Here is a 13,174-nt window from a genome sequence, read left to right as displayed (position 1 = left end):
CTTGGAGTTGTCTTCTCTGTGGCTGTGGTCACTCGCCCGGAGACATCAGAGCTCTTGGAAGAGCCCCAAGAATGGTTCATGACCTGGAGAACTTCTTAGGGTAATACAAATAATTAACAAGGCCTCCGTCATGGACCATGCTGTACAAACATGCAACAAAAAGATGGACTCTTTCCCCAAGAAGCTCACAAGTGAGATATAAGACATGGAACAGCAGCCAAATACAGGCAGGGGAGCACGGAGACCATGTTGGTCAGTGTTACAGACCGTGGGATCAGCATTGTCCACTGGTTGTGTGGTTTTTTTGTAGACCCCACGGCAAAGGAGAGGGGAGAAGGATAAGTGAGTTAGTTTTGTGGATCTTTACAGGTAGGTCTTCCCAGGCATGAGGGCCAGCAGGGAGAAAGCCCAAAGGGGCTTGTCTGAAAATGTTTCAATGGGGCGATGGGAGCACGGGCTCCTCCAAGGTGAGGGACGACAGGTCAGCTGGGAATCGTCAGTGACGGGCGTTGAACGTGAAGACAAGTAGCTTGTGTTGGGTACGATGGAGAAGGGGGAGCCAGAGGAGGCTGACGTGGTCTCAGCTGTGCAGTGGCTTTGTGGACAGATCTGAGCCAAGCAAGATTGCGTTTGTGAGGGCCAGGGGAAAGGATGGTCCAGAAACCAAGATGCGCATCTGGACCGGAGGCTTAGCCGGGTGGAGGGATAGGAACGGCTGCATCTTGGAGATGCTACGCAATGAACATCTTGCGTCCAGACCAGTCTGGGGGTGGGGTGGCCAGAAGTACTTTTGCAAGGCAGAGGCGGGCAGGGATTATCTTTGCAGGAAACATTGGTTTCATTGGCAGATATGTTCCCGCCAGACACTGTGATTTGATGAAACTTTTGCACCAGGTCCAGGATACAATTTCTGGTCCAAAAAAAAAAAAGTGTTCCCCCCCCCACTCCCCTCGGAGGAATCACAGGGCGACAGCACTTGCTTGGGGAGGGACCAAGGTTCAAATTCCGGCTTTCCCGATGCCGACATGGGATGGGGGAGACGTGGATTCAGTGGGTCTCCCCCTTTCCAGGCACACTGAACAGCCACCCGGTTTGGAGTGGGTCTCTCTTCTTCACACTGTTCCACTTGGTACAAACAATTAAATATTCCCTGATGCCGGGATTTCAACCTGACTGTCACAACCGCCAGGATCTAAGGTCCGTCTCTTTCTCTCTCATTCTCTGGGGTTATTGGGAGAGGGCAGAAAATTTTCAAAGGCCTCAATTTCCTCCCACTGCAGAACTGGGAACTCTTTTCCCCCCACCCCTTCCATCTCAAACTTCTGAGGATGGACCCTTCTGCCGTTAGCTACCTCCACGTATGCCCCAGGCCAGGAGCCCACCCAGCGGCTGCTCCAGACGGCCAGTCAACTTCTGGATGAGCTAACGTGGCTCTTCTCGGAAGACCAACCCCACCTTGCGCTCAAGATGTCAAGAGATGGAACGTCTCCCAAATCCCTAGGCAAGCTGTTCCCATGGCTCAGGACCCCCTTGGTTTAAAAAATTGCACTGGATTAGTCTAGCTACATTATCTTCTAGCCATTGGCTTCTCCCTCTGGCGTTGTCCAAAGATTTTTTTTTTTTAAAGGCCGGAGGAGACTCACCAATCGAGTCTGACGTCCTGCCTGTCTCAGGCTCGCAAATCTCCCCCCCGATCCTCTCAAGCGAGGCCCGTCACTTCGTGTTTGACCAAAGCAGCTGTTCTGGGTTGGAAGCCACCAGGAGCTGGCCAATCCCCCGCTTCCCTGGGAAGTTTGTGCCGGTGATAACTAGTTACTTCTACACTAAGTCACCAGCCAATTTTTGGGGTGAGTTAAACATGGGTCTCGTTAGGCATTTTCTCCAGCCCTTGAGTAATTCCGGTGGCTCTCTGCTGCTTCCGCTCTGATTTTCCTTTTGGGTAGGCAGGACCCAGAACGCCGTGGTGTCCTGGTGTCCATCTCCCCGGTGGTCAAACCATCTCCTCGCTCGGCACCGCCACCGGCCAGCATGGCAGCCGATGGCGCGGGGGCCACGGCCATTGGGTCGGCACGCGCCGTGCAGCGCGAGGGGCCGCACAAGTCCAGTTCTTCCGCTGCCGTCCTTGCCCCAGGTAACGCAGGAGCAGGGGAGGAAGCAGAAGCCAGCCCATTATTACAGCACGAGGCTTTGACACCCTGGGGCCGCGCCGCCCTCCACTGTGGCCTTGTGGCAGCCGCGCCTTTCCTGGCTGGCAGACGGGGAAAGCTTTTCAAGTCCCTCGAGCAAGGGCGGCATTTGCCTACTCCGGGCTTTGGTCAGGTTACCAGCTAGGGCCGTATAAGCTGCACACACAAACGGTGATTCCTCTGGGAATGCCTTGATCTTACCAGATCTCCCCCGAGTGGGGCCACACTTCGCTAGGACCTTTTTCCCAGATACTTTCCGAGGAGCTGCTCGCCATCGACCAGCCCTTTTCTAGCCGTGTGTCTGCTGCGCTGTCGGTCCTTCTCTTCCAACTGGGAAGTCACCTTAGTGCCCGTTGGTGCGCTCCTCGATATTTCTGGGGGTGCCAGAGTCTCACAAACTCGAGGACCGTCTGTGAATGTCATGGACGTGCTGCTTGGTCTCTTAAATCCTTCCAACATCATCCTCTGGAGTTAGCATCGCTAGTTGCTCACGTAAACCCGAGCCAATCTGAACACTTTGTAAGATTTGGCTACCAAAATATATTATAGTCTAGATCCATGCTGCTAACATCCGTCGTTTAATTCTACAGTGACTTGTTAAGAGATTTTTTTTTGTTGTTGTTAAAGTTTGGTACCTCAGCTACTTTTGAGCCATCGTTAATTTCATCCAGCCTTCATTTGTTAATTAGTGCGCATACTTTCTGTCGAATGCTACTTTCCCCCTTGACAAACGTTTAAATGTTCATCTTACCCCTGAAGTTTAGCAGCAGCTCATTTATGTTCGTGGTGAAAGACCGAGGTACAACACATCATCTGACAATGTCTTTCATCATGAATTAGAAAGATCTCCAAAAATATCACGCCCAAGAATGATCTGGAGATCCTGCAGCCACGGTGCTGGCCCAGTATATGATGAAAACCACTTCAAGCCAGGGGGTGCTGCACCCCCAGCCCCCCTAGTTCCAGCACTTATCAGGTTTGGTTTTTTTAAAGGCTACGTAGCCGACCGAACATAGCTCTTAGCCCAAGATTCCTGGGCCGTGTTTGAAACTCGGACATTGGAGCACCAGGACATTGAACGTGAAATGAATTAAAAGTGGTAGAACAGATTTTTCCCCAGGGCCTGCGCTTAGCTGAATGGACAAAGTAAAGCACAGCCAGGCTGCAGAATTGAAAACCTGGGATCTCCCCCCACCCCAGAAATCAGTCTCTAAAACAAAGCGTTTATTTAAACCCTCTCTGGCTTTGAGCGAAGAAAGCTTGGGCCAGCAGGGGGCGCTGCAGGAGAGCACTTGGGGGCTTCTGTCTGGCTGCGCAGGACAGAGATCCCAGGGCTGGGCTGGCAGGGCCTGTGGGTCGGGAGCGGGGTGCACGTAGGGTGGCACCCTCCAGTACGCGGGACCGGCAAGAGATGTCTAGGGGGTACGGGGCCCCGGAAAGACTTGGGGCTAGCCCCGCTTCCGGGGGCGGGGGGGCTGCGCTCTGCTCCTTAAAGGAGCAGAACACAGCGAGGGAGGACATTCATTCTCCGGCTTTAACAGCACGGTACATGTGCTAACAAACTGAAAGGCTTTGTTTAAGTTTGTTAGCATATGTAGTGTGCTGTTAAATGGGTCAGGAGCGCTCAAGAGGGGAGTGGTGGGGGCGGGGGGGGGAGGCCGGGGCGGAAGGTGTTTGTTAGGGGGCTTATTCCTTCACCCACTTACTTCCCTGGTCCTTCTCGCATGAACAGAGAGCAACAATACCCAAAGTCCAAAGGTGCAAACAATTCGATGTTTATTGGGGTGAACTTCCAGCAAGCATGATTCCAGTTTCCTTCCTTAGTGTCCCCCTTCCCAGCTCTGACACCACAGAGCCTTACCTGTGTCCCTGTTCCCATTTCCCCCCTTAGCCAAACATGATTCCAATTTCCCCACCTCCATTCCCTGTTCCCATTTCCCCCCCACACACACACACCCCCACCCCCTCACTTCCTGATTGACTGCAGACTACATAGTAAAACTTGAGTTCTGCTTTGCTATACCTTAACCAATCATTTTCCTGAAATTTAACGAACCAATCCTAACATATTGTAACATGATTATGTAACCAATTATATCCCACCACTTTAATTAGTTTACACCCAGCAAAATTAATTATACAGCAGCCAGGAGCAATCACAGAACCAGACAGAGATTATACAGACAAACAACAGCAAAGTGGGAACTATAATGACAAAACAATACAGAAGTGAGGATTTCACATCCCAGTATTGATAAGTGAGTTCTTGCCAGACAGGATGCTATCAAACTAAGTTTCCTTTTACATCTTCTAGGCACTTCCCTTTCTCTGGAGGCGACAGGCACTATCAGGACAGGATTGTATCCTAACAGCCCAATAGCACCTTCTTTCAATGTGACTAGTCTGGAATGTGAGGATATGACCGGTCGCTTCCCAGCTTATGGCTGCCTCTGCTGCTTAGCCAAAGGCCGTAGCCTAAGCACAGGGCCTCAGACCGTCGCAGTGAGAGAAGGCCCTTACACCGGCAGACAGTGATTTTGATTCTTTCTTTTGTACCTCTAGAACTAGCCAAGTGATAAGAATACACCTAAATTCTTAGAGTCTAGGCCTTTACAGACAGACCTGAATATCTATATCCTAACAGTGTTTAAACAGTGTTTTTGATTCTGTTTCTCCCCACGGGTCTGAATTATCCATGCCATACTGGAAAATGTTTCAGAGGAGCAGCCGTGTTAGTCTGTGTCCGCAAAAAGAACAGGAGGACTTGTGGCACCTTAGAGACGAACACATTTATTAGAGCCTAAGCTTTCGTCGGCTAAAACCCACTTCATCAGATGCACAGAGTGGAACATACAGTAAGAAGATAGATATATACAGAGAAGCTGAAAAGGTGGCAGTTGCCAGACCAACTCTAAGAGGCTAATTAATTAAGATGAGCTATTATCAGCAGGAGAAAAAAAAAAGCTTTTGTAGTGATCATCAAGATGGCCCATTTCAGACCATTGACAAGAAGGGGTGAGGCTACGTAACAGGGGGAAGTAGATTCAATTTGTGTAATGACCCAGCTGACCTTAATTTTCTAGGGAATTTGGAGAAAGTTTAACAGCCCCGATTGTTTTCGGCGTTAATCAGTGTGAACCTGAACAAATGACCAGCCTTCTTGGTCCCCACTTACTGAAACAGAAATGCCTTCCGGCTGGTGTTGGGAAGAGCGCGACAAGACACGCACGTAACCGCGTGAGCAGAGGGCGGAGAGGAGACCCTCCCACGTTATGACCAGCAAAATAAATCGTCATAAAATCTCAAAGAGGCCGAGGGTCACAGATTTGCAAACCTAAAACCCTGTGTTCTGCTCTGAACCGCCTCAGCACCCACCTCGTTTGATGAACATTAAAGAGTGACCTGCAGAGGACCGCCGAAGCCCGTTGACCTGAACGTGGGCCGGGCAATGCGCCCTCCCTGACGAAAGGCGCCGTCACGCCCGGACAGCTGAAAGTTAACCTGGCCCTCTAAACAGAGTCACGTCACTGCCTCCCTCTTTGTTGTTACCTAACAGATAACGAAACTCCAGGGGGGCCTGGTGCTGGCACACAAAGGCGCCGACTCCGTGGGTGCTCCGGGACTGGAGCTTGGGGCGGGGACTTTGGGGAAGGGGTTGGGAGGGGGGCGGGAGGGGGCGGAGTTGGGGCAGGGACTTTGGGGAAGGGGTTGGGATGGGGGTGGGAGGGGGCGGAGTTGGGGCAGGGACTTTGGGGGAGGGGTTGGGAGGGGCGGAAGGGGGCGGAGTTGGGGCGAGGACTTTGGGGAAGGGGTTGGGATGGGGCAGGAGGGGGCGGAGTTGGGGCGGGGACTTTGGGGAAGGGGTTGGGATGGGGGCGGGAGGGGGCGGAGTTGGGGCAGGGACTTTGGGGAAGGGGTTGGGAGGGGGGCGGGAGGGGGCAGAGTTGGGGCGGGGACTTTGGGGAAGGGGTTGGGAGGGGGCGGGAGGGGGCAGAGTTGGGGCGGGGACTTTGGGGAAGGGGTTGGGATGGGGCGGGAGGGGGCGGAGTTGCGGCGGGGACTTTGGGGAAGGGGTTGGGAGGGGGCGGGAGGGGGCGGAGTTGGGGCGGGGACTTTGGGAAAGGGTTTGGAGGGGGGCGGGAGGGGGCAGAGTTGGGGCGGGGACTTTGGGGAAGGGGTTGGGATGGGGCGGGAGGGGGCGGAGTTGGGGCAGGGACTTTGGGAAACGGTTTGGAGGGGGGCGGGAGGGGGCGGAGTTGGGGCAGGGACTTTGGGGAAGGGGTTGGGATGGGGCAGGAGGGGGCGGAGTTGGGGCGGGGACTTTGGGGAAGGGGTTGGGATGGGGGCGGGAGGGGGATGGAGTTGGGGCGGGGACTTTGGGGTGGGGCCGGGGGCAGAGGGACGTCGAGCACCCACGGGTGCCAGTAGAAGTCGGCGCCTACGGTCTCAGGTCCGGGGTGTGATTTCTTCAGAATCTCTTTGGGGAACAGTCGCGCAGGTGAACTAGCTGGTACTTATGAGTCTGCGATCTCTATGCATGTCTCATCTTGGTTTCTGAAGTTCTGAATATTCGCTCTTGTCATCAGTATAAAGGGAAGGGTAACCACTTTTCTGTCCACAGTGCTATAAAACCCCTCCGGGCCAGAGGCAACATCCTGTTACCTGTGAAGGGTTAAGAAGCTAAGGTGACCTCGCTGGCACCTGACCAAAATGACCAACGAGGAGACAAGATACTTTCAAATCGGGAGTGGGTGGGAAACAAAGGGTCTGTCTGGCTGTGGGATGCTTTTGCCGGGAACAGGTCAGGAATGCAGACTCAGAACTTCTGTTAAGTTAGTGAGTAATCTCTCTAGAAATGCGTTAGATTTCCTTTTGTTTAATGGCTGGTAAATAAGCTGTGTTGGAGGGAACGTAGATTCCTGTTTTTGTGTCTTTTTGTAACTTAAGGTTTTGCCTAGAGGGATTCTCTGTGTTTTGAATCTGATTTCCCTGTAAGGTATTTACCATCCTGATTTTACAGAGGTGATTCTTTTATCTTTTCTTTAATTAAAATTCTTCTTTTAAGAACCTGATTGATTTTTCATTGTTCTTAAGATCCAAGGGCTTGGGTCTGTGTTCACCTGTACCAATTGGTGAGGATTTTTATCAAGCCTTCCCCAGGAAAGGGGGTGTAGGGCTTGGGGGGATATTTGGGGGGGAAGACGTCTCCAAGTGGGCTCTTTCCCTGTTCTTTGTTTAACACGCTTGGTGGTGTCAGCATAGGGTTCAAGGACAAGGCAAAGTTTGTACCTTGGGGAAGTTTTTAACCTAAGCTGGTAAGAATAAGCTTAGGGGGTCTTTCATGCAGGTCCCCACATCTGTACCCTAGAGTTCAGAGTGGGGAAGGAACCTTGACAGCTCTGTTTGCTACAGGTTTGCTCCTGGGGGAACGCCCGCAAGGTATTTAGCCGCACGTGAAGGGACAAGTCACGGTGAATGGCCCATTCGGGAACGCTCGGCTCACAGTGGGAAATGCCTGTCGACACCGAATGGACGGTTTGTGAACGTTCTAACTAGAAGGTGGGTGGGGGCCATGGACGTGTAACTTGCCCATGTGCCTCTTTCACAGTGAGAACAGATTTCCCTTTACTTGGCAGGAGCTAAAAGGCCCTGGCCTGGAAATAGCTCCATTTTACCTCTTTCCTGCTCCAGCCTCTGGACTATGAACATCTACTGATGGGAGCGTTGCAACCAAGGGACTCAGGACTTTAAGGAAATCTGGAGCCTTCATATTTCCTTGATCCTTGGCAGATGGACTTACGAGTTGGATCTGGTACAGAGGCCGTTCTAGCCTCACCGATTGTTGATTTCTCCCTTGCAAGGGACAAAGATCAGACATCTACTCACTTTCTCACATGAGTCAGCAGCCTCTGATACCTGTGGGATAAGCAACCTAGCCCTTGCTTGAGTGGTTTTGTTCTTTCCTCTCCAGATGTCAAAGCCTGTTCCCATTGAACTCAATAGCAAAACTCTTTGTGATCTCAATGGGAACAGGATTTGGCCCCAGGAGATCCGAGAATGTGATTTTGATCAAGTGCTTCTCTGTCCAGAGACAGTTCTCAGGCATGTTCTGCCAGGTGGATTTTGGTTGCCCCTCCTGTAGGTCATGCTGAGGAAAATAATGAAACAATCTGGGCTGTAGGTCTATCAAGATGTACGTGGCACACACAGTTCTATGCCTCTTTCCCATCAAACCCAGATGGCGCCGCCTCTCTGCTTCCCTAGTGCCTGGCAGGGAGCGATACTTAGAGAAAGGCAAGCTGGCAGAAGCTCAGGGCATGGCTCCACTTGCAGATGCAGAGCGCTGTGAGTTAAACCAGCCCTCGGAGAGCGCAGTAGGGGAAGCCTTGTCCTTTGTGTTCACACTGTCGGCTGCCAGCGCACTGGCGTGGCCACATTTGCGGCATTGGGAGCGGTGCATTGTGGGCAGCTATCCCACCGAGCCCCTCTTCCCATTCTGGCGCTGTGGCTTGTGGGAAGGGGGCAGGAGGTGTGGGGCATTCTGGGTCCCGTCCCAAACGCCCCGTGATGCATCGCTTTGCACCCCAGCAATCCCTGTGCTTCCATCCCACGTTTGGTGCCATCTTTCAACGGTTTTTGCGCTGCGCGCTCTGTCTTCCCCTTCGGTCTGTGGGAACGGAGCCCGACGTGCTGAGGAATATGCCGATGGGTCTCGCCAGCGCGTCACGTTTGGCCGTCGAGTTACTCCTTAAGCTACAGACTGAGGAGTCCGACGATGACGTCGACTCGCATAACACATACGACACGAGATTCCTTGTGGCATCCACGGACGTGCTCACCGCCGTGGAACGCCGCTTTGGGGCTCGGGAAACAAGCCCTGAGTGGTGGGATCACGTCGTCAGGCACGTCTGGGATGACGAGCAGTGACTGAAGAACTTTTGGATGAGAAAAGCCACTTTCATGGGACTGCTTGAGGAGCTCGCCCCCACCCTGCGGGGCAAGGACACGGGATTGAGAGCTGCCCTGACGGGGGAGAAGCGGGTGGCTATTGCAGCCTGCAAGCTGGCAACTCCAGGCAGCTACCGACTGGTCGCTAGCCAGTTTGGAGTGGGAAAGTCGACGGTTGGAATTGTGTTGATGCAAGTCTGCAGGGCCATTAATCACATCCTGCTCAGAAGAACCGGGACTCTGGGCAATGTGCATGACATTGTGGCTGGCTTTGCACAAATGGGTTTCCCTAACTGCGGAGGGGCGATAGACGGGACGCATATTCCAGTTCTGGCACCAGCCCACCTAGCCTCCGAGTATGTTAATCGGAAGGGGTATTTCTCTATGGTTCTCCAGGTGCTTGTGGATCATCGTGGGCATTTCACAGACATTAATGCAGGCTGGCCCGGAAAGGTGCATGTCGCACGCATCTTTCAGAACTCAGGCCTGTTCAGGAAGCTGCAAGCCGGGACTTTCTTCACAGACTAGAAGATCACCGTAGGGGAAGTCGAAATGTCCATTTTGATCCTTGGAGACCCCGCTTACCCTTTAATGCCGTGGCTCATGAAACCCTACACAGGGAGCCTTGACAGCAGCAAGGAGCAGTTCAACAACAGGCTGAGCTGGTGCCGAATGACTGTGGAGTGTGCTTTTGGCCGTTTAAAGGGTCGCTGGCGCTGTCTGTATGGGAAGCTGGACCTGGCCGATGACAACATCTCAGGGGTAATATCCGCATGCTGTACCCTCCATAACATTTGTGAAGGGAAGGGTGAAAGATTCACTCAGGCATGAACCTCGGAGGTTCAACACCCGGAGGCTGAATTTGAACAGAGAGCAGGGCTATTAGAGGGGCCACCAGTAATATCAGGTGCCCTGCACAGGAGTGAAGTGACGTGGTTCCAATGCTACACTGACTTGCAGTGCCTGTTTCTTTCCTGGGCTAAGGTATCTTTTACTTAATGCAATAATAAAGAATGTTTTCAAAGGCAAAACATTCATTTACTGAAAAGAAACACAACTGCTTGGGAAAAAGAAAGGGCATGACACATCTGTGCTGTGTGGAAGTAGGGAAGGGGGCGGGGTGGGGAACGGGACAATCACAGGTTTGCGTCTGTCCTGTTCTCATACTCAGCCTTCCTGTCTGGAGTGCTGTGCAATGAGTGCTGCCCTTCTGGCTGGCTAAAATGCCTGGTGATGGGGGCTGGGTGCTGTGGGTCGGGGTCGTAGTTTGCAGGGCTGGGCGGTGAAGCTTCAGGTGTTGGAGGCAGCTGGTGGTGATAAGAACCCGGCTGTTGGAGAAAGTGGGTTGGAGGTGACATGGGGGCCCAAGGGAAAGAGTTTTGGGACAAGGGCTGCGGGGGGAGGGCAGGTGCAGATCTGCTCTGCCTGCATGGCTACGAGCACCTGGATCGAGTGCGCTTGGCGCTCCATGATGCTTAGCAGCCGCTCCGTGCTTTGGTGCCAGCGATCCATATTTTGCTGGCGGACCCTCTTTTCACTCTCCCACCACTTCTGCGCTTTTTGATTTTCACTAAGGGACGGCTGCATGACTTCATGCATCAGGTCCTCTTTGCTTTCTCGCATACGCTTCCTGATTCTTTGGAGTCTTTCAGCCGTTGATAACAAGGACGGCTGGGATCTCAAGGTTGCATCTGTAAAGGCAAAATGCAACACTTAACAGAGGCAGCATTGTTCACACCAGACAGAGCAATGATTCCCCCGCACTGAAAGTAGACACGCACAGTCTACACAATAGCAGAATTTGCCCATCCCAAAGCTTGCGCACGTAACCCACAGGAGCCCCAAAATGGTGAGTAAGCACAGGGGCAAGGGGGACTGATTGATTCATGGCCCACTGTCCTCTGGGTTTCTGTGCCTTGGGGAGAGTCAACAGCGGCAAGGGGGCCCCTATGCTGAATACTGTCCCCACATTTTCCGCGGGATGAGTTTGTCCTGGAAGAGATCTCACTGGTGAGGGTGACCTGGGAAGCAAGGGAGGGTCTTCTACAGCAAGGCGGCTTCCGCCCTGGCCCGTCTGCAGCTTGCCTGTGTGCAGCAATGGTCCCCCCGCCCCTCACGGCACAGAGGTGGGGACATGTTAGCCTGACTGGGGCAAGGACCACAGTGGCTCTCCCAAGGAACCTGCGCAAGCCCATTGCCCAGCTTCTGCATGAGACCTTTGAAGAGATCGCTGAGGCCGATTGCCGCGATGTGAGAGAGCTCATCAACGCCCTATTCCGCATCTAGGCACACGGCCCTAACCCTCCTCGCCCCAAGAGCCTGCCCCCAACAACTTCCTTCCCAAAATAAAAGCTGCTTGCCGGGAACCTCCTCTGGAGTTTGTCCTTCCCCAAGCACCGGCCGCTGCAACTGGCTACCTTCCTCCTGGCTTGAGAACAGCTCCTGGCTGCATGCTGGCTGTCCCCCTCCTCCTCAGCACCCTCGCTGGCAGGGGGCTGTGGGTCGGGAGTGAGGGGCAGCAGCAGAGCTGGGGGGAGCCCAGGGCTGGGCTGGCAGGGGGCTGTGGGTCGGGAGTGAGGGGCACCAGCAGGGCTGGGGGGAGCCCAGGGTGGGCTGGCAGGGGGCTGCGGGTCGGGAGTGAGGGGCACCGGCAGAGCTGGGGGGAGCCCAGGGCTGGGCTGGCAGGGGCCGCGGGTCGGGAGTGAGGGGCACTGGCAGGGCTGGGGGGCAGGGCTGGGCTAGCAGGGGCTGCGGGTCGGGAGTGAGGGGCACCGGCAGGGCTGGGAGTGGAGGGGATGGAGGAGCCATTCTCTGGGAGTAGCTGACATGGGGCAGGGGTGCGCACTGGTTCCCAGAGTGGCAAGGACCAAACCGAATCTGAGGTCTTCATAGGTTTAGAGTTCCAAGTATCTGAATTCCACAGCCAGGACTCCTGGGTTCTGTCCCAGCCCTGGGAGGGAAGTGGGGGCTAGTGGTTAGAGCGGGGGGGGGCTGGGCACCAGGACTCCTGGGTCCTCTTTTTACCTATGCTGCTGACTTACCTAGTGTCTTTAGTTAGTCCACAGCCCCTCCCTCCCCCCCCCCCGGGGGTTTATGAATGGCCGCCCCATCCAATTTGCTCAGAACTTTCCCTCCAGAGCGTCTCTCTCCCCCAGCCGCCCACACGGGTTCGTCAGGCTGGATCAGCGCCAAGGGTGTTGCCTTGCCCGGAGGGAAGTAGCGTGTTTGGGCCACATCTGTGGGGCTTTTGTTCTCTGAGTGGGAGGGGTTTCCTCTTATCCTTGTCAAAACTTTCCTCTCTCTCCGGCAGGATGGGGGCTGCTGGGAAGCTGCCAGGGCCGGGATCCCTCTCGCCTGGATTTCTTGGCCTGCTGAAGAGAGCCTGGAGCCCTCTCGTCTCTGCCCGTTCTGGAAGCCGGGAAATCTGAGAAGCCACAACACCTCGGTTGTAGCTGAGCCACCCCCCCACCCCCCGAGACCCCCCGAGACAGCTGTTCTAGGTGGCTCTTCATTCTGGAATCCCAGAACGAAGCCAGCTCTGGCTGCTAACCGAATTGGATTAGAATTAGAATTGAATTTGTTCTAGAATGAGACACCTAGAACCCCGTCTCTCTGGCATCCCGAATGAAGCCAGTCCCATCTGCTAACCGAGTGGGTGATTCACGTGCTCTCGAACGAGGGGACCCCTGGAACCTGCTGCGTCTGGATTCCAGAAGCGAAGCCAGCTCCAGGCGGTCCCATCGTTTGAAGTTCCGGAATGAACCCAGACGTTCTAGAAGTCAGAAAGCAGGCAATCTTGAGCCACAGGGGACAATAAAAGATCACACCATTGGGTGGTCTGGGTGCTTGTAGTGAGGCAGAGTGGCCTCCGTTTGAACTGGAGAGCGAGGAACCACTACATTCCCTCTGGCAGGCAGAGCCGAATCCGACCCAGCACCGGAAGTCCCAGGGTGGGACAGAAAGTATAAAACCAGAGCCCCAGAGCTCGGTTGGGGCTGGACCACCGGAGGGAGCAGACATCTCTTCCAAGGAGCAGAGGT

Source organism: Chelonia mydas, chromosome 14, assembly GCF_015237465.2.
Source record: "Chelonia mydas isolate rCheMyd1 chromosome 14, rCheMyd1.pri.v2, whole genome shotgun sequence".
NCBI lineage: Eukaryota > Metazoa > Chordata > Testudines > Cheloniidae > Chelonia > Chelonia mydas.
Note: the sequence above shows the minus strand (reverse complement) of the source record.